The sequence below is a fragment of the Bos grunniens genome, chromosome X, assembly GCF_055505025.1.
Source record: "Bos grunniens cultivar Pamir isolate PY7600 chromosome X, Bosgru_T2T1.0, whole genome shotgun sequence".
Taxonomy (NCBI): Eukaryota; Metazoa; Chordata; class Mammalia; order Artiodactyla; family Bovidae; genus Bos; species Bos grunniens.
This window is the reverse complement of record NC_141194.1, coordinates 101,379,289-101,398,112: the sequence shown is the minus strand read 5'-3', so window position 1 is coordinate 101,398,112 and position 18,824 is coordinate 101,379,289. Positions and strand designations below refer to the sequence as shown.

At 36.3% G+C, this 18,824-nt stretch overlaps 1 long non-coding RNA gene across 1 annotated transcript; it reads right to left on the bottom strand.

The window, feature by feature from the left end:
• Positions 1 to 650: 650 nt before the first annotated feature.
• On the bottom strand, positions 651 to 10,371 carry LOC147340972 (uncharacterized). The gene is made up of 2 exons (XR_015158573.1): positions 10,244 to 10,371; positions 651 to 3,665 (listed from the first exon to the last, which is right to left on the bottom strand). It is a non-coding gene; the product is annotated as an uncharacterized LOC147340972 (long non-coding RNA).
• Between the last annotated feature and the right edge of the window lie 8,453 nt (positions 10,372 to 18,824).

Sequence of the window (18,824 nt, the reverse complement as noted above, 5' to 3'; positions counted from 1 at the left end):
TCATGCAAATAAGGAAATGATTGGCAATGAACTGAGGCAGAGTATTCACTCAAAACTTCAGTTTCCTCAAATGATAATGCCTGTCTCTTTGGCACATTGTACAATTAAATGGGGTGGCATCTGTAAATAAAATGTTGACCATAGTACCTGACATACCGTAGCTACTCAATAAACAACCAGTTTCACCTCAAATGGCTCAGGTATTATTGCTTTTATATGCTGAAGTTTGTGGAAGATTTGATTTTATGAATAAGCTTTACGCCTTTAACAAAGAAGCTTTAAAAATCACTTGTCTCATTGATCTCAAAAAACTTTTCAAGCTCTAAGGTTGTATAATGATTACATCCATATTCCCCCTGCAAAGTATTTTACTTGATGTTCTCTCAACAGATAATACACTATTTGTGAACGTAACCAAGAAGCAGGGGGAGTGGTTGACTATGAATAGTATGTCCATTTAAAGGACTAAGTGGTTCTTTAACACATGTAATATTTACTAGTATTTTAAAATGTATGTAGGTGCTGGGGTCCTTTAATGGACCAGGACCTGGCGGTCGGGAGTCGATGATAATAAAATGAAAGAGAGAGCCGGAGGGAGGGAAAGAGAGAGAGAGAGAAAGAAAGAAAGACAGGCACGGGGACCCAAACTCTGATGGAGCAAAGGTGCTTTAATGATTTTTCTGTGAGTATATATAGGCTGTGGTATAAGAAATTTCTTTTGACAATGATAAAGATCAGAAAACCAAACATACAGTAACCGTTACCGAGGGAACAAGGGATTAATAATGGTCACAAGGTCAGGAGACAATCTATATCTCAAGAAAGGGGATCGAGACTAAGCAATTTTGTCGTAAAGAGAATATTTACTAAAGGAGATTCAAGCCTGTTTCATACAATGACCTCAGTTCCTGGGAGCAGCGTGCTTCTCCACTTTAAAAGAAACAAAGGACTTGTGAGAAACAGCATGTAGGAATCCTCCTGTTAAACACTTCCCAGCAATTCCCCCTTATTTATTTATAATATTTGTAAAAAGAGTTCTGACCATAAGAATCTATTTAGTTTTCACAATATTTGCATGAAGGCAACGGTAGATGATAAATATAATTGTAAAGACCAAAATTACAGTTCCAGACCCAATGTTGTGAGTAACGCTTTGAGACCATCTGCGTGGGTCTAGCCCAGATAATTGTTCTCCTAAAGTTTTCAAATTAGTGGAAGAGGACAAATTTTTCAGAAAAGGTTTCAAAAAAGTTTTTTGTGATAATTGTACATTTAGAGAGGCATTATCATGTATGTTTTGTAAATGTAATTTGATTTGTTCCCAGTTGTAGGCACTATTGAAACAAACAGGAGTAACACAAAATTGAGTAGAATTCCAATCACATTTTAGCATCACTTAGTTTTATATATCTATTAATCGATCTCCAACCCATTTGATGGCTGTTTTTAATTCCTGTATTTCATCTTGAATATCCTCACCTATCTGAGCCTTAGTGGCCTGCAGAGTATGGGCATCTTTAGTCCAATTTTGAATAAAATTTTGTGTTTGAATTGAGGTTTGTAAAACAACACCAGTGATAGCAGCAGTGGTGCAAATAGCTATTAATCCCAAAATGCCAAAAATCAGCCATCCAAAGAATCGTTTAGATCGTCAGAGCAATTTAGTAAGTAACCAGGAGGCAATTCCAGCCATGGGACCTTCTTCCCAGGACTGCTGGAGGTTTATTTTTAACCACAGATTATGTTGAGATCAAAGAATCAAAAGGGAGTCATTTCTCAAAGAAATAGAGAAGACAAGTATATAATTTACAATTTTTGCAAGTTATAGAAAGTAAAGTCCTATTGAATTGTAAATTTCCTATAGCTACAACAAAAGGAAGTGGAACATAGGCTTGTATAAAATATGATTGATTATAATGAAAGAAATAGTTTCTATGACTACCATTGGTCCCTGTGAAATGTCCAGTCCAAGTCCTAAGTTCCTCGATGCTTGCAGCAAGTTTCCAGATGTCTCATTGTTTAGGCCCAATCTGTTTATCAAGGATGATTCGAGGATGAGGGGGGGCCATTCCACCATCGAGTCACCCAAGAAGTCTTCTGTCATGGTAATGTTCCATTGTAGTATTAGTAACCTTCTATGTTATTTGAGTAACATAATCACATCACATCAGATCAGACCAGATCAGTCGTTCAGTCGTGTCTGACTCTGTGACCCCATGAATTGCAGCATGCCAGGCCTCCCTATCCATCACCAACCCCCGGAGTTCACTCAGACTCACATCCATCGAGTCAGTGATGCCATCCAGCCATCTCATCCTCTGCCGTCCCCTTCTCCTCCTGCCCCAAATCCCTCCCAGCATCAGAGTCTTTTCCAATGAGTCAACTCTTTGCATGAGGTGGCCAAAGTACTGGAGTTTCAGCTTTAGCATCATTCCTTCCAAAGAAATCCCAGGGCTGATCTCCTTCAGAATGGACTGGTTGGATCTCCTTGCAGTCCAAGGGACTCTCAAGAGTCTTCTCCAACACCACACTTCAAAAGCATCAATTCTTTGGTGCTCAGCCTTCTTCATAGTCCAACTCTCACATCCATACATGACCACAGGAAAAACCATAGCCTTGACTAGACGAACCTTTGTTGGCAAAGTAATGTCTCTGCTTTTGAATATGATATCTAGGTTGGTCATAACTTTCCTGCCAAGGAGTAAGTGTCTTTTAATTTCATGGCTGCAGTCACCATCTGTAGTGATTTTGGAGCCCAGAAATATAAAGTCTGACACTGTTTCCACTGTTTCCCCATCTATTTCCCATGAAGTGATGGGACCGGTGCCATGATCTTCGTTTTCTGAATGTTGAGCTTTAAGCCAACTTTTTCACTCTCCACTTTCACCTTCGTCAAGAGGCTTTTTAGTTCCTCTTCACGTTCTGCCATAAGGGTGGTGTCATCTGCATATCTGACGTTATTGATATTTCTCCCTGCAATCTTGATTCCAGCTTGTGTTTCTTCCAGTCCAGGGTTTCTCATGATGTACTCTGCATATAATTTAATTAAGCAGGGTGACAATATATTCCCTTTCCTATTTGGAACCAGTCTGTTGTTCCATGTCCAGTTCTAACTGTTGCTTCCTGATCTGCATACAAATTTCTCAAGAGGCAGATCAGGTGGTCTGGTATTCCCATCTCTTTCAGAATCATTTGAGCAGTTAGATAACCATAATACTATGGGGTCCCCAATCAACAGTTGTATGATTAGCCATAAACATTAATTTTTCTGATTTGGCCTGACACTTGTCCCAATGAACAGGAATATATTTAAAGTTCTTATTAGTAAACCCTTTGCATAGTGCTCTTTGTTCTTTGCTTAATTCTTTCCCTAAAGTTTCAGTTGAATAAATATGGTTCATGGACAAAGAAAGGGCAGTAAGTAATCCAAGCAGTGTGTGGAAGTTCCTTTTTGGAGGCAGGATGAAAGCCCATGTTTGTTGATTAACATTAATATATAATTTTGTTGGACCCATGCATAAGGGAAGGGTTTCATAGCCCAGAGAAATGTTACTTAGTCTTCCTTCTTTCTCAGGATCAGAGGGCCCCTCCAAGCTCCAAGGAGGGGACATATGTGTTGAGTCATTAGTGGATACGATTGGTCCTATATCTGTCCATTCTATAACCTACAATAAAAAAAGGGGGGTTAAGTACATAAGCCTATTAAGTGTGATCAATCAAGTCAACCTGAGTGGGGGAAGCAAAACAAGCATAGCGAAGAAAAATATTTTCAGGATTCTGAGGCATTTCCTGTTGAGAAATCAGATTTTCAGCTTGATTAGTAAGGTTTTTTATCTGTCCCCAACTAGGGAGATCATAAGGTCGATGACGTCATGCTTGGTATTTCTTGGAACTTTTTTTTCCCCTTTTATTTTTATTTATTTATTTTTTAACTTTACAATATTGTATTGGTTTTGCCATACATATTTTAAGGCTGCCATGGCTTGTATTGGAATTTCTTCTTCCTGGGGTTTTTGCTGTTTCATCTATAGTTTGAATGTTGGGGTCCCCCTTAGTTTGAATTTTCTGAAGAGGAAGTCATATGAGTTCATTGGATCCATCTGGAGAATTAGAAGTATAGCCCTTTCCCTGTAAGATTAGTTTCTTAGATTTCCATTGATTAGTTAATTCATCTTGATATCAAATAGTCAAAGTAAGGGAGGTGTCCTTTAATGTTTCAAAATGTTTTTCTGCTGTAATCAAAATATCTCCTTGCAGTAAGTTTAAAAAATTTAAAACAAATAAAGCTATATTAACAATAGTTATAGAAAGAAAGAAAAGCGATAATGATGAAAACATTCTTAGGAAATATTTCAGTCCAAAAGAAAAAAAAAATTTATTGAAATCTGTTTGGGACTGGTATTTGGCTGTGGTTTTGAATTAATGGGTTTTATCTTCATTCAGTATACACATTTTTCCTGATATAAAAAGAAATGGGATCTGACTGTGTTTTAAGTGGTTTGTGTGATTTGGGGCAAAGGCTTAGGAGCAAACATTCAAATATTTTTTCCTAAGTGAAATTATTGAAAAGCTGATGCAGAACAACTTGATAAATGAAATGTTGCTCATATCCAAATATATTTGACCTTGTCCTTGGAAAAGAAATGCAGCCTGGCAGCTGTTGAATTTCTCTGTTCAGTGTGTCAAGGAAGATGATTATACTTTCAAGACAGACCTGAAAAGAAGGTGAATATTTTACACTTTTGATATGCTGAGGAACAAATAACTTATTCGACAAATAGTGTCCTTTTTATGTTGTTTTTGTTTTGTATTGTGAAACAGGCATTGAAGTTGACGTTATTTTGTTTTAAGAATCCTACCGACTGGAAACAGAAATAAAGCTATATTAATAATATTTATAAACTTAAAGATTATATTGCATTAGAATCTAGTAAAGTATGTTCTGGACAAGGAAGATAAAATATTCCTGTGTATATCCTCTTATCTAATTTTTTATTGGCAGTTACAGTGTGTAATGTGTTTGTTTAATTATATCTTGTGTTTGTGGATTATAAGGAATGTCTGTAATCTGTTTAATAGAGAATGAAAGTAAAAATTGTTTGAATTTGTTTAGAAATATAAGTAGGGCCAGTGTCTGTTTTTATAGAATTAGGTGTTCTCATTATTACAAAGTAAGTTGATAGGTAGGTTATAACATGTTGTGTAGTTTCACGTTGGAGAGGCATGGCCCATATAAAAGAAGAATTTGTATTGATCAAAACATGTAAGAAAGAAGAGGAAGAAAGTTCAGAGTAATGAGTTAAATCCATTTGTCATAATTTTTTTTTCATTTGTCATAGACCTTTTTTATATTTTTGTATTCATTATTTTACTTGCCATTTCTTATATCTTTGTATTAAAAGTATACATCTTATTTTTCTTTAGCAATTATGAAGTGTCTTGTATATTATTATTTTATAGATTGGTGAATATATTTATTATATTATGATATATATTTATTTTTATATAAATATATATTTATATATATATTTATTAATAGTGTGAAATCTCTTTAGTTTTTCTGTAAGAAAAACTTTTTGTAAGAGGAAGTTAATGTTCAGTAATTAATGTTTTAAAATCTTATTTCATTTGGAAATGACCAGTTATTTAACAAACTTTTATTATTTAGTTTAGTACAACTCTAGAAATTTAAGTTACTCCAATTTTAAGAGATTATTTTAGATTATAATGATAGATTATTCCATTAAAAATATAATTATTTTAATAGAATTTATCTAAAAGATTTCATCTCATTTATACATATATATATATAGAGAGAGAGAGAGAGAGGGAGGGAGGGAGAGAGAGAGAGTTTGCCTTGGAAATGAATAGAGATCATTCTGTCGTTTTTGAGATTGCATCCAAGTACTGCATTTCGGACTCTCTTGTTGACTATGATGGCTACTCCATTTCTTCTAAGGGATTCCTGCCCACAGTAGTAGATATAATGATCAACTGAGTTAAATTCACCCATTCCAGTCCATTTTAGTTCGCTGATTCCTAGAATGTTGACCTTCACTCTTGCCATCTCCTGTTTGACCACTTCCAATTTGCCTTGATTCATGGACTTGACATTCCAGGTTCCTATGCAATATTGCTCTTTACAGAATCGGACCTTGCTTCTATCACCAGTCACATCCACAACTGGGTATTGTGTTTGCTTTGGCTCCATCCCTTCTTTCTTTCTGGAGTTATTTCTCCATTGATCTCCAGTAGCATATTGGGCACCTACTGACCCAGGGAGTTCCGCTTTCACTATCCTATCATTTTGCTTTTTCATACTGTTCATGGGGTTCTCAAGGCAAGAAAACTGAAGTGGTTTGTCATTCCCTTCTCCAGTGGAACACATTCTGTCAGACCTCTCCACCATGACCCTCCTGTCTTGGGTGGCCCCACACAGCATGGCTTAAACATCAATAACCTCAGATATGCAGATGACACCACCCTTATGCCAAAAAGTGAAGAGGAACTAAAAAGCCTCTTGATGAAAGTGAAAGAGGAGGATGAAAAAGTTGGCTTAAAGCTGAACATTCAGAAAACTAAGATCATGGCATCTGGTCCCATCACTTCAAATCAATGGGGAAACAGTGGCTGACTTTATTTTTGGGGGCTTCAAAATCACTGCAGATGGGACTGCAGCCATGAAATTAAAAGATGCTTACTCCTTGGAAGGAAAGTTATGACCAACCTAGATAATATACTGAAAAGCAGAGATATCACTTTGCCAACAAAGGTCCATGTAGTCAAGGCTATGGTTTTTCTAGTGGTCATGTATGGATATGAGTTGGACTGTGAAAAAAGCTGAGCACCAAAACATTGATGCTTTTGAACTGTGGTATTGGGGAAGACTCTTTAGAGTCCCTTGGACTGCAAGGAGATCCAACCAGTCCATCCTAAAGGAGATCAGTCCTGGGTGTTCATTGGAAGGACTGATGCTGACACTGAAACTCCAGTACTTTGGCCACCTCATGTGAAGAGTTGACTCATTGGAAAAGACCCTGATGCTGGGAGGGACTGAGGGCAGGAGGAGAAGGGGACAACAAAGGATGAGATGGCTGGATGGCATCACCGACTCAATGGACATGAGTTTGAGTGAACTCCGGGAGTTGGTGATGGACAGGGAAGCCTGGTGTGCTGTGATTCATGGGGTCACAAAGAGTCAGACACGACTGAGCGACTGAACTGAACTGATAAAGTGTTACCTTTTTGTTGACAAATTTAGTTTACCTTAGTGAATTCGCTCAGTCATGTCCGACTCTTTGCGACCCATGGACAGTAGCCTGCACCAAGGTCCTCCGTCCATGGGATTTTCAAGGCAAGAGTTCTGGAGTGGGTTGCCATTTCCTTCTCCAGGGAATCTTCCCAACCCAGGGATAGAACCCAGGTCTCTCGCATTGTAGACAGACAATTTACCATCTGTGCCACCAGGGAAGTCCAATAGTTTACCTTAAACCTAGGCATAATAAACATATTACATAATGTTGATGATTTAAGACATGTCTTAATTATATTAGCAAACAATTATACTTAAATCATATATTTAAATTATATTTATATTTAGATAAACATTATATTTAATATTGAATATTTTTCAGTTCACTTGAACCTAAATTTACATAGAGCTCATTAACTTCATATTGTCCAAAAACAAAGACATACATTGAGACATACATAGATAGGCATAGTTTTCCGCTTGAAATATATTTTCCGTTTTAAATTATCTTTTTTTTTTTTCACCAATTTTTTTTTATGGTTGGAGTGCTAGATAGAGTGGGCTGTGTATCCCAAGGACATGATAAAAGTTAACTTTAGGTTTTTTCTTAGGCCTGTTTTTGCTTCGCATGCAGAATTAGAGTTCCAAAAAAGTATTTTAACAAGTTAACCTTTTCCTAACTGCATGTATAAGAAGAACTGGTTTTGCAATTTCAAAAAAGATTTTATTTTAATCAGTTTTCTCTGGAGTCTAAAGAATATCATGGCCATTCAGTGTCAAAAATATAATTTCTCCTTTTTGTAGGTACAGTATATTTTTAATGATATATGCATGAAGGAATTGCTGTCACATTGGATGTAAAGCCTTGTCTACAAAATTTTTGATAAATAGTAGGACTGTTAAGCATGCTTTGAGGTAACATAGTTAACTGAAATCTTTTATGAGGCCTGATATGATTAGGATAAGGGAGAGAGAACGTGAATCTCTCCCAGTCTAAAGGATGTAAAGGTATATTAAAAAAGCAATCTTGTAAATCAGTAATAATAATGTGCCAATTTTGAGGAATAGTAATAGGTGATGGGATCTCTAGTTGTAATGTATCCATAGGTTTCATAGATGCATTAACTTTTCTAAGATCTGTTAAGAGATACCATTTGTTAGAATTTTTTTTTTTTTTTATAAAAAAATAGGAGAGTTCTAAGGAGAGTAAGATTCCTGGATATGTTTTAATTCTAATTGTGTGTCTATAAGTTCTTTAGTAGTCTCTAATTTATCTTTTGTAAGGGGCCATTGCTCTGTCCAAATAGGCTCGTCATTCTTCCAAGTTATTTTAATAATTGCTTTGTTTGTTAAATGAACAGTGGCCCTTAGGAAAAATGTGGAGTGTATATGTGAGTTTGCCATAGCATAAGTCCCTTCCTATTAGATTAAGGTGTGCATCTATCATATAAGGTCTTAATGTTGCAGGCTGGCCTTTTGGTCTTTCATATGGGTTGATCTAAACATTTTGATAAATTTTTTGTACTTTGATTTGAGAAATTCCTGCAATTTGGCAAGAGACTTTTTGTATAGGCCAGGATTTGGTCCGTAAGTGTTTGGAAATAAGACTAATATTAGATTCAGCGTCGAGGAGACTAGAAAATCTTTTATTATTAATTTTGATATTTATATTTGGTCTGGCATATTCAGATACCCATGTTGTCCATAAGGATTTTTTTTTTAATCTGTACTGCTGAATCCACCTGTCCGTACATTATTAGAGGAGCTAACAGAAATGCTAAGGCAAAAGTAGTAATTGAGCAATTTTGTCCCCCTTTTTGAATTGCCATAGAATCTGAAATCACATCATAATTTGAATCTCTCCTTTATAGTTTGAATCAATTATTCCAGGGTGAACAGTAATTCCTTTAGAAGCCAAACTAGATCGGCCAAATAAAAGACTGAAGGTTTGTAGGGCAGGGATCTGGTAGGTACCCTAGAAGGGACTGCTTAAGGGTAAAGGAAAAAATCATCTAGGGCTGGTATGTTAATGGTAGCATTGCCAGATGTTGAGGGCTTGAGGGAAAAGATAGACTTTGCCCCTGGTTTTTGTTGTAGGGGACCTGGGGGGTGGGGGGTGGGGTTCCCTGTTTGGAGTTCCCTGGAATAGGTTTTCCATCAATATCAAATTTAAATTTACAATCGTTGGCCCAATGCATTCCTCTACTGTAGGTGGTTTTTTATTAGCCTTCTTAGGGCAGTCCCCTTTTAAATGGTTTTTATCTCCACATGAAAAGCATCCTTCATTTCCCTTTTTAAAGGCAGTAGCCATTGTTTTAGCTAGCATTTGCATCTTTTGAGTTTCTGATCCTAGATTGTGACAAGCCTTCAAATAATCAATAATAGTTCCAGTCTCATGAATTGCAGTGATAGTTCTTTGACATTCCTGATTTGCATTCTCATAAGCAAGTAATTTCTCTAGATGTTTCTTGGTTTCTTCTCCGATTACAGTATGGGAAATAACAGTTTCTAATCTAGCAAAAAAAAAAAAAAAAATTAGCATAACTTTCATTAGAGTCCAAAAAAGGAGAGACTTTTGGAGTTGCACCTGTTGGCAGAGGAGGAGCATTTGGAGCAGCCAGGGTAGGGCCAGTAAGAAAATTTTGAAATATTTTATGTTATTCTAATTGGGCCTTTTGTAAAGTTTTATCATCTAATTCATATTCATGCAGTAAGTGTTCTGTCTATTGTTGAGTATCGTGAGGGCTAGAAATCAACTGGAATATTTTTTCCTTGTTTGGTGGCTCATTCAACATTTTCTTTGACCTGGTGCCAAGTTTCTAAATCAAAACTGCACTTATCAGGGAACCAAGGATTACATTTAACCATTGTTTGAAACAAGGCTCTATTCATTGGTGCTAAACCAAAAGTCCCTGAGCTTTAAAAAAATGGTGAAGTTAAGAGAGAAATGATGGGGCTTTCCAGCCGTATCATCCATGTCTTAGTACTTACCGACCTCAATAGGTCCTGAGTCCCTCCATCCGAAGTGCCATGTATACCAGGGTCCCTGTTTTGGGGTGCCACTTGTTGGGGTCCTTTAATGGACTGGGACCTGGTGGTCTGGAGTCAAAGATAAGAAAGTGAAAGAGAGAGCCGGAGGGAGGGGGAGAGAGAGTGAGAGAGAAAGAAAGAAAGACATGGGGACCCAAACTTTGATGGAGCAAAGGCCCTTTAATGATTTTTCTGTGAGTATATATAGGCTGTGGTACAAGAAATTTCTTTCGACAATGATAAAGATCAGAAAACCAAATGTACAGCAACCATTACCAAGGGAACAAGGAATTAATAATGGTCACAGGTCAGGAGACAATCCATATATCAAGAAAGGGGATCGAGACTAAGCAGTTTTGTCATAAAGAGAATGTTTACTAAAGGAGATTCAAGCCTGTCTCACACAATGACCTCAGTTCCTGGGAGCAGCATGCTTCTCTGCTTGAAAAGAAACAAAAGACTTGTGAGAAACAGCATGTAGGAATCCTCCCGTTAAACACTCCCCAACCTGTAGGCAAACATTTTTGTAGTAAATATATATATATATATTTACTACAAAAAAATATATATAATATATATATATTAACTTTAATATATATTAGAATGAATGAAAGTGAAAGCGTTAGTCTCTCAGTCATGTCCAACTCTTTGTAGTCCTATGGCTGTATCACACCAGTTTCCTCTGTCTGTGAAATTCTCCAGGCAAGAATACAGGATTGGGTAGCCATTTCTTTCTCCAAGGGATCTTCCTGACCCAGGAATCAAACCTGGGTCTCCCACACTGCAGGCAGATTATTTACCATCTGAGCCATTAAAGAAGTCCCTGATATTATAAAGAATATAATTAGCCAAAATACATAGCTTTAAAATTGAGTCATTTTTTTTTAATGGATACATAGGGAAGGAAATAGAAAATGTGAGGAAGATAATACACAACCAGTAATTGGGAAATACTATTTTTGTCCATGTATTCTGTCCTTAGGTTAGGATTTCTTAAAAATTAAAAAGGATAAAATTTATATCCTATTAAGAATATAAATTTGCAAAAAAAAAAAGAATATAAATTTGTCTATACATGGTACAAAAAAGATCTTCACGACCCAGATAATCACGATGGTATGATCACTCACCTAGAGCCAGAAATCCTGCAATGTGAATTCAAGTGGGCCTTAGAAAGCATCACTACGAACAAAGCTAGTGGAGGTGATGGAATTCCAGTTGAGTTATTTCAAATCCTGAAAGATGATGCTGTGAAAGTGCTGCACTCAACATGTCAGCAACTTTGGAAAACTCAGCAATGGCCACAGGGCTGGAAAAGGTCAGTTTTCATTCCAATCCCAAAGAAAGGCAATGCCAAAGAATGCTCAAACTACTGTACAATTGCACTCATCTCACACGCTAGTAAAGTAATGCTCAAAATTCTCCAAGCCAGGCTTCAGCAATACATGAACCGTGAACTTCCAGATGTTCAGGCTGGCTTTAAAAAAGTCAGAGGAACCAGAGATCAAATTGCCAACATCTGCTGGATCATCAAAAAAGCAAGAGAGTTCAAGAAAAACATCTATTTCTGCTTTAGTGACTATGCCAAAGACTTTGACTGTGTGGGTCACAGTAAACTGTAGAAAATTCTTCAAGAGATGGGAATACCAGACCACCTGACCTGCCTCTTGAGAAATTTGTAGGCAGGTCAGGAAGTAACAATTAGAAGTGGACATGGAACAACAGATTGGTTCCGAATAGGAAAAGGAGTACGTCAAGGCTGTATATTTTCACCCTGCTTATTTAACTTATATGCAGAGTACATCATGAGAAACGCTGGACTGGAAGAAGCACAAGCTGGAATCAAGACTGTTGGGAGAAATATCAATAATCTCAGATATGCAGATGACACCACCCTTATGGCAGAAAGTGAAGAGGAACTAAAAAGCCTCTTGACGAAGGTGAAAGTGGAGAGTGAAAAAGTTGGCTTAAAGCTCAACATTCAGAAAACGAATATCATGGCATCCGGTCCCATCACTTCATGTGAAATAGATGGGGAAACAGTGGAAACAGTGTCAGACTTTATTTTTGGGGGCTCCAAAACAATTGCAGATGGTGACCGTAGCCATGAAATTAAATACGCTTACTCCTTGGAAGAAAAGTTATGACCAACCTAGGTAGCATATTCAAAAGCAGAGACATTACTTTGCCAAAAAGGTTCGTCTAGTCAAGGCTATGGTTTTTCCAGTGGTCATGTATGGATGTGAGAGTTGGACTGTGAAGAAAGCTGAGTGCCAAAGAATTGATGCTTTTGAAGTGTGGTGTTGGAGAAGACTCTTGAGAGTCCCTTGGGCTGCAAGGAGATCCAACCAGTCCATTCTGAAGGAGATCAGCCCTGGGTGTTCTTTGGAAGGAATGATGCTAAAGCTGAAACTCCAGTACTTTGGCCACCTCATGCGAAGAGTTGACTCACTGGAAAAGACTCTGATGCTGGGAGAGATTGGGGGCAGGAGGAAGAGGGGATGACAGAGGATGAGATGGGTGGATGGCATCACATACTCAATGGACGTGAGTCTGAGTGAACTCTGGGAGTAGGTGATGGACAGGGAAGCCTGGCGTGCTGTGATTCATGGGGTCGCAAAGAGTCGGACATACTGAGTGACTGAAGTGAACACAAATAAAACCGTCTATCTTTTAAATGTATCTTTGTCTACATAGGGACTCATGACTGCACAATCAGATTACTTCATTCTTACTACACCATTAACAAATTTCATTTGTGGCAAATCCATTCCATATTATCAGCTCCAATCTTTTGTAAATCAAAAGTATCATCCCAACCTCTCAAAAAATATAATTTACAATTGTACTAATGTTTCTGTTTAAATTGCATATACAATTTTCTAACTAAACTCATTGAGTAAAATATTAATTAATAAAATTATAAACTGAAATTTAAAAATGTACAGTTTTTTCCTTCTAAATCTATAATATTATGAAAAGGGGAAAGTTGAATAATATAAACAAATAGGAAAATAAAAGCATTTATTTTGAGAGAAATAGAAATATAGTTACCTAATAGTTTTTTCTTCTGTCAAGCAACCTGAAAGGTTAATTATAAAATATAATCCATACAAAACTTTTGGATCATGTTATTTTGGTCCTAAAAATGTCATCAAGGCTAATCATCTTCAGAATATGAGAATGATAATAGAATAGTAACATTCATCCCCAGAAGTTATAGATCTAGATGTTAATTTCTAATCTTTTTATATTTCATTTTATTTGAACCCTGGAAGGAACTATTGATCTAGAGAGTAAAGTAATAAGTGTAAAAGTTAGTTACACAATCACTATTTTTAATGCATGACTCCTGCATTATAAACAACTGCAAACTGGAATTCTAAAATTAAGTCTGAGAAAATACTTCAAACTTCAATTTCAAATACCAGCATATAATGAATGAAGAAAATGCAAAAGTTCACTAGTAAGGAAACAATCTGTTTGTTTAACTTTCTAATTGAAAATATTTAAAAAAGAAAGTGAAAATGAATAGCTGGAAGACTTAATACACAGTATTGGTGAATTAAATCAAGATGGAAAGAGAGTGGTAGCCTGTTATAATTGTATCTGTTCAAAGGACTAAGAGATTACATGAGAAACCCTACAGCCAGATCTGAAAAACAAAATCTCATCTAAGTAAAGCTGCTCATTGCAGAGGATAATAGTGGGGGCTTGGGAGCAAAAATCACAGGAAGAAAGCACTGTAACAGGCAGAATAGTGCCTTCCCTCAAATGCCCATATTCTTAATTCCTAGAACTTTTGAATATGTTCTCTCACGTGGCAAAAGTGACTTTATGGATGTAATAAAAATTCCATACGTTTAGATGGGAAAATTATACTGACTTGGCCAGATAGAGACAGTGTAGTGATATAAATGAATTCCCGGTTGTAGACAAAAAATAAATATATAATGATAGGAGAGGGTTTACAGAGAAATTCAATGTTGCCTGCTCTGAAGATAAGGGACCCAAGAACCAAAGCAACATCAAGACCTTAAGAAGCTGGAAAAGCAAAACAAGGAAATAGATTTTTCCCTAGAGTCTCAAGAAAGGAAAATAGCTTTGTCAAAACCTTGATTTTAGAACAACCAAATCATGTTGAACTTGTGATCCACTGAACTATAATACAAAAGGTATTTTTTTAAATATTTAAATCACTGGAAATTTATTTCAGCAGCAATAGAAAATCAATACTTGCTTTTATCAACTTTTACAAGGGAACTTCATATAGGTGGATGTTGTACCAATTTCTGACTTATAGACTGTGAGTTACATATTGTGTTGTGCTGTCACATATAAAGAAAGAACATAATATAAGTCATGATATATCAAAATCGTTGCAAACAAATGTTTGCTATAAAAGTGTTATACATTATTGAATGATAATAGTAAGAACCAGTTTGTTTTCTGAAAGAAGACAAAAAAGAGGGTCAAAAACCTAGGATGGAGTGCCTAGGTATGAAAGAAGTATACTGTCTCAGAGCTAATCTGCAAAGTATGGGGAAGTTTGGTTTTTGTTTGCTTATTTTATTTTCTATGCTTATAGGGAACACACATTAAGTAAAGCACTTCATGATAATTGTATATCCACTGACAAAATAGAACAGAGACTTCTATGACCATTCATGACAACAACAACAAAAAAAACCCCACAATCTTAGAAAAAAATAAATTGTAATAGTCGCTGAGGAAAGGTACAACTGCAGCCCAAGCCAAAAAAAAAAAAAAAAAAAGCAAATAAATAAACACAAGAGCAGTAAGCCCTGAGGAGGAGGGTAAATCTGATTTTCAGTTACCATGTTTGATAAGTGGTTTCAGTCATGTCTGACTCTTTTGTGACTCCATGGACTGACAGGTACCTCTGTCCATGGGGTTCTCCAGGCAAGAATACTGCAATGGGTTGCTGTACTCTCCTCCAGGGGATCTTCTCAACTCAGGCATTGATCTTGAGTCTCATTATGTCTCCTGTATTAGCAAGTGGGTTCTTTACCACTCTGGGTCACCTGGGAAGCTGAACATAACCATAATAGTTAAATATACACTTTCAACAGAAAATTATGAGACATGCAAAGAAATAGGAATGTATGATACATCTACAGGAAAAAAAAATAGGTTGATAGAAATTTTCTGACTAACCAGACATTTCTGACTAACCCAGACATTTGACTCACTAGACAACGACTTTAAATATTTTCAAGGTTAAATAAACATGGACAAGACTGTGGACTCTGTGGGAGAGGGAGAGGGTGGGGAGATTTGGGAGAATAGCATTGAAACATGTATAATATCATGTATGAAACGAGTCGCCAGTCCAGGTTCGATGCACGGTACTGGATGCTTGGGGCTGGTGCACTGGGACGACCCAGAGGGAGCGTAGGGGAGGGAGGAGGGAGGAGGGTTCAGGATGGGGAGCGCAGGTATACCTGTGGTGGATTCATTTCGATATTTGGCAAAACTAATACAATATTGTAAAGTTTAAAAATAAAATAAAATTTTAAAAAAATAAATAAAATAAAGCTGATGGAACTAAAAAAAAAAGAAACTAGCAAAGAAGAAAAAGATGTCTGGGGTAACACATTTGCTAATGGTTGAGGAATTAAGCCAAGATTTCAGATAATGATGTAAAATTTATTTAAATAGTTGAATTTCCTTGCTATTTCAAAAAAAATAAATAAACATGGACAAAGAGTTGAAAAAACATGGACAAGTAATTAAAAAATAATTAGGAGAATAATGATTTAATAAATTGATAGTTTAAGTAAAGAGATTATAAAAAGAAACCAAATTGAAATTCTAATGTTGAAAATTACAATAGCTGAAATGAAAAATTATCTAAAGGGTTGAAATGCAGATTTGCATAGGATGGAGAAAGCATTTAACTTTGTAAATGAACTAAACATGTCAACTGAAATTATGCAATCTGAAGGTCAGAAAGAAAAAAAAATTAATAATCACTAGACCAAAAAAAAAAAGAATAATCACTAGAACCTAAGGGATCTGAAAAACACTCTCAAGATTATCACTGTATGCATTATAAGAGTATAGGAGAGGAGAAAGAGAAAGATTTAAAAGAATATTTTAAGAAACAATGGCCAAAGAGTCTCAAACCAAATGAAAGGTGATATTCAAAGAACTCCAATCAGAATGAGCTTAAAGAGATCCACAGCAAGACACATTATGATCAAACTACTTAAAAACACAGAAAAAAAAATGTATTTATGGCATATAGAAAACAAATAGGAAATGGCAAGAAAAAGTTCTCATTAATAATCACTCCAACTGTAAATTAATTAAACACCAATTAAAAAGCAGAAGTTGACATAAGGGATAGAAAACAGTACCAAACTGGCTGTTGTCTACAAGAGACTCACTTTAGATCCAAAGACACAAATTAGCTAAAAGTGAAAGAATGGAAAAAGATATTTTATAGAAATAATACCTAAAGACAGCTGGGCTTGACTATAGAAATATCAGACAATATACTTTATGGTGGTTAATTTTATGTGTCAATTTTACTTGGCTGCAGGCTACACAAATATTTGGTCAAACATTAATTTGGGTGCTTTTATGAGAGCATATTTGTATGAGATTAATATTTATGCTGATAGACTGGATAAAGCAGGTTGCCTTCACTAATGTGGGTGGCTCTAATCCAATCAGTTGAGGGTCTGAATAAAAAGGTTAACCTTTCCCCTCAGTAAAAGAAAAAAAGAAAAAAGAAAGAAAAAAAATTATTCCTATCTTTGAGCTGAGATATTGGAATTTTTCTTGCCTGCCTTCAGACAGGAATTAAAACATCAGCTGTTTTGGTTGTCACACGTTTGGATTTAATTTAAAATAAAACTATCATCTTTCCTGTGTCTCTAGCTAGTCAACTTGCATACAGATCTTGAGCTTTACCCAACTCCATAATCATGTTAGCTGATCCTTTATAATAAAACTCCAGAATTAGACTAATAGAGACTTTAATTTAAAAACTGTTATAAGAGACAAAGAAAGATATCACACATTCAGTTCAGTTCAGTTCAGTCGCTCTGTCATGTCCGACTCTTTGTGACCCCATGAATCACAGCACGCCAGGCCTCCCTGTCCATCACCTACTCCCGGAGTTCACTCAGACTCACGTCCATTAAGTCACTGATACCATCCAGCCATCTCATTCTCTGTCGTCCCCTTCTCCTCCTGCCCCCAATCCGTCCCAGCATCAGAGTCTTTTCCAATGAGTCAACTCTTCACATCAGGTGGCCAAAGTACTGGAGTTTCAGCTTTAGCATCATTCCTTCCAAAGAACACCCAGGACTGATCTCCGTCAGAATGGACCTGTTGGATCTCCTTGCAGTCCAAGGGACTCTCAAGAGTCTTCTCCAACACCACACTTCAAAAGCATCAATTCTTTGGCACACAGCTTTCTTCACAATCCAACTCTCATATCCATACATGACCACTGGAAAAACCATAGCCTTGACTAGACAGACCATTTTGGCAAAGTAATGTCTCTGCTTTTCAATATGCTACCTAGGTTGGTCATAACTTTTCTTCCAAGGAATAAGCGTCTTTTAATTTCATGGCTGAAGTCACCATCTGCAGTGATTTTGGAGCCAAAAAAAAATAAAGTCTGACACTGTTTCCCCATCTATTTCTCATGAAGTGATGGGACCAGATGCCATGATCTTTGTATTCTGAATGTTGAGTTTTAAGCCAACTTTTTCAATCTCCTCTTTCACCTTCGTCAAGAAGCTTTTTAGTTCCTCTTCACTTTCTGCCATAAGGGTGGTGTCATCTGCATATCTGAGATTATTGATATTTCTCCCTGCAATCTTGATTCCAGCTTGTGCTTCTTCCAGCCCAGCGTTTCTCATGATGTACTCTGCATATAAGTTAAATAAGCAGGGTGACAATATACAGCTTTGACATACTCCTTTTCCTATTTGGAACCAGTCTGTTGTTCCATGTCCAGTTCTAACTGTTGCTTCCTGACTTGCATACAAATTTCTCAAGAGGCAGGTCAGGTGGTCTGGTATACCAATCTCTTTCAGAATTTTCCACAGTTTATTGTGATCCACACAGAGGCTTATGGCATAGTCACTAAAGCAGAAATAGATGTTTTTCTTGAACTCTCTTGCTTTTTTGATGATCCAGCAGATGTTGGCAATACATTGCTTAAAGGGTAAAACAACTAAGAAGATGTAACAATTACAAACACATATATCTCTAATAGGAGGACTCAAAAATATATGAAAGAAAAACTGTCATAATTGGGAAGAAATAAATATGTCTATAATAATATTTGGAGAGCTCAATACCTAACTTTCAATAACTGATAGAAAGTCTAGAAATAAGATAAATAATAAAATGGAGATCTTTAAAAATACTACAAATCAGTTGGGCATAAGAAACACGTATATACAGAACAATCCACACAAAAAGTGCAGAGTATATATTTTTTCCAAAAGGACACAGTGCATTCTCCAAAAAATACAATATTTTAGGCTGCAAATGA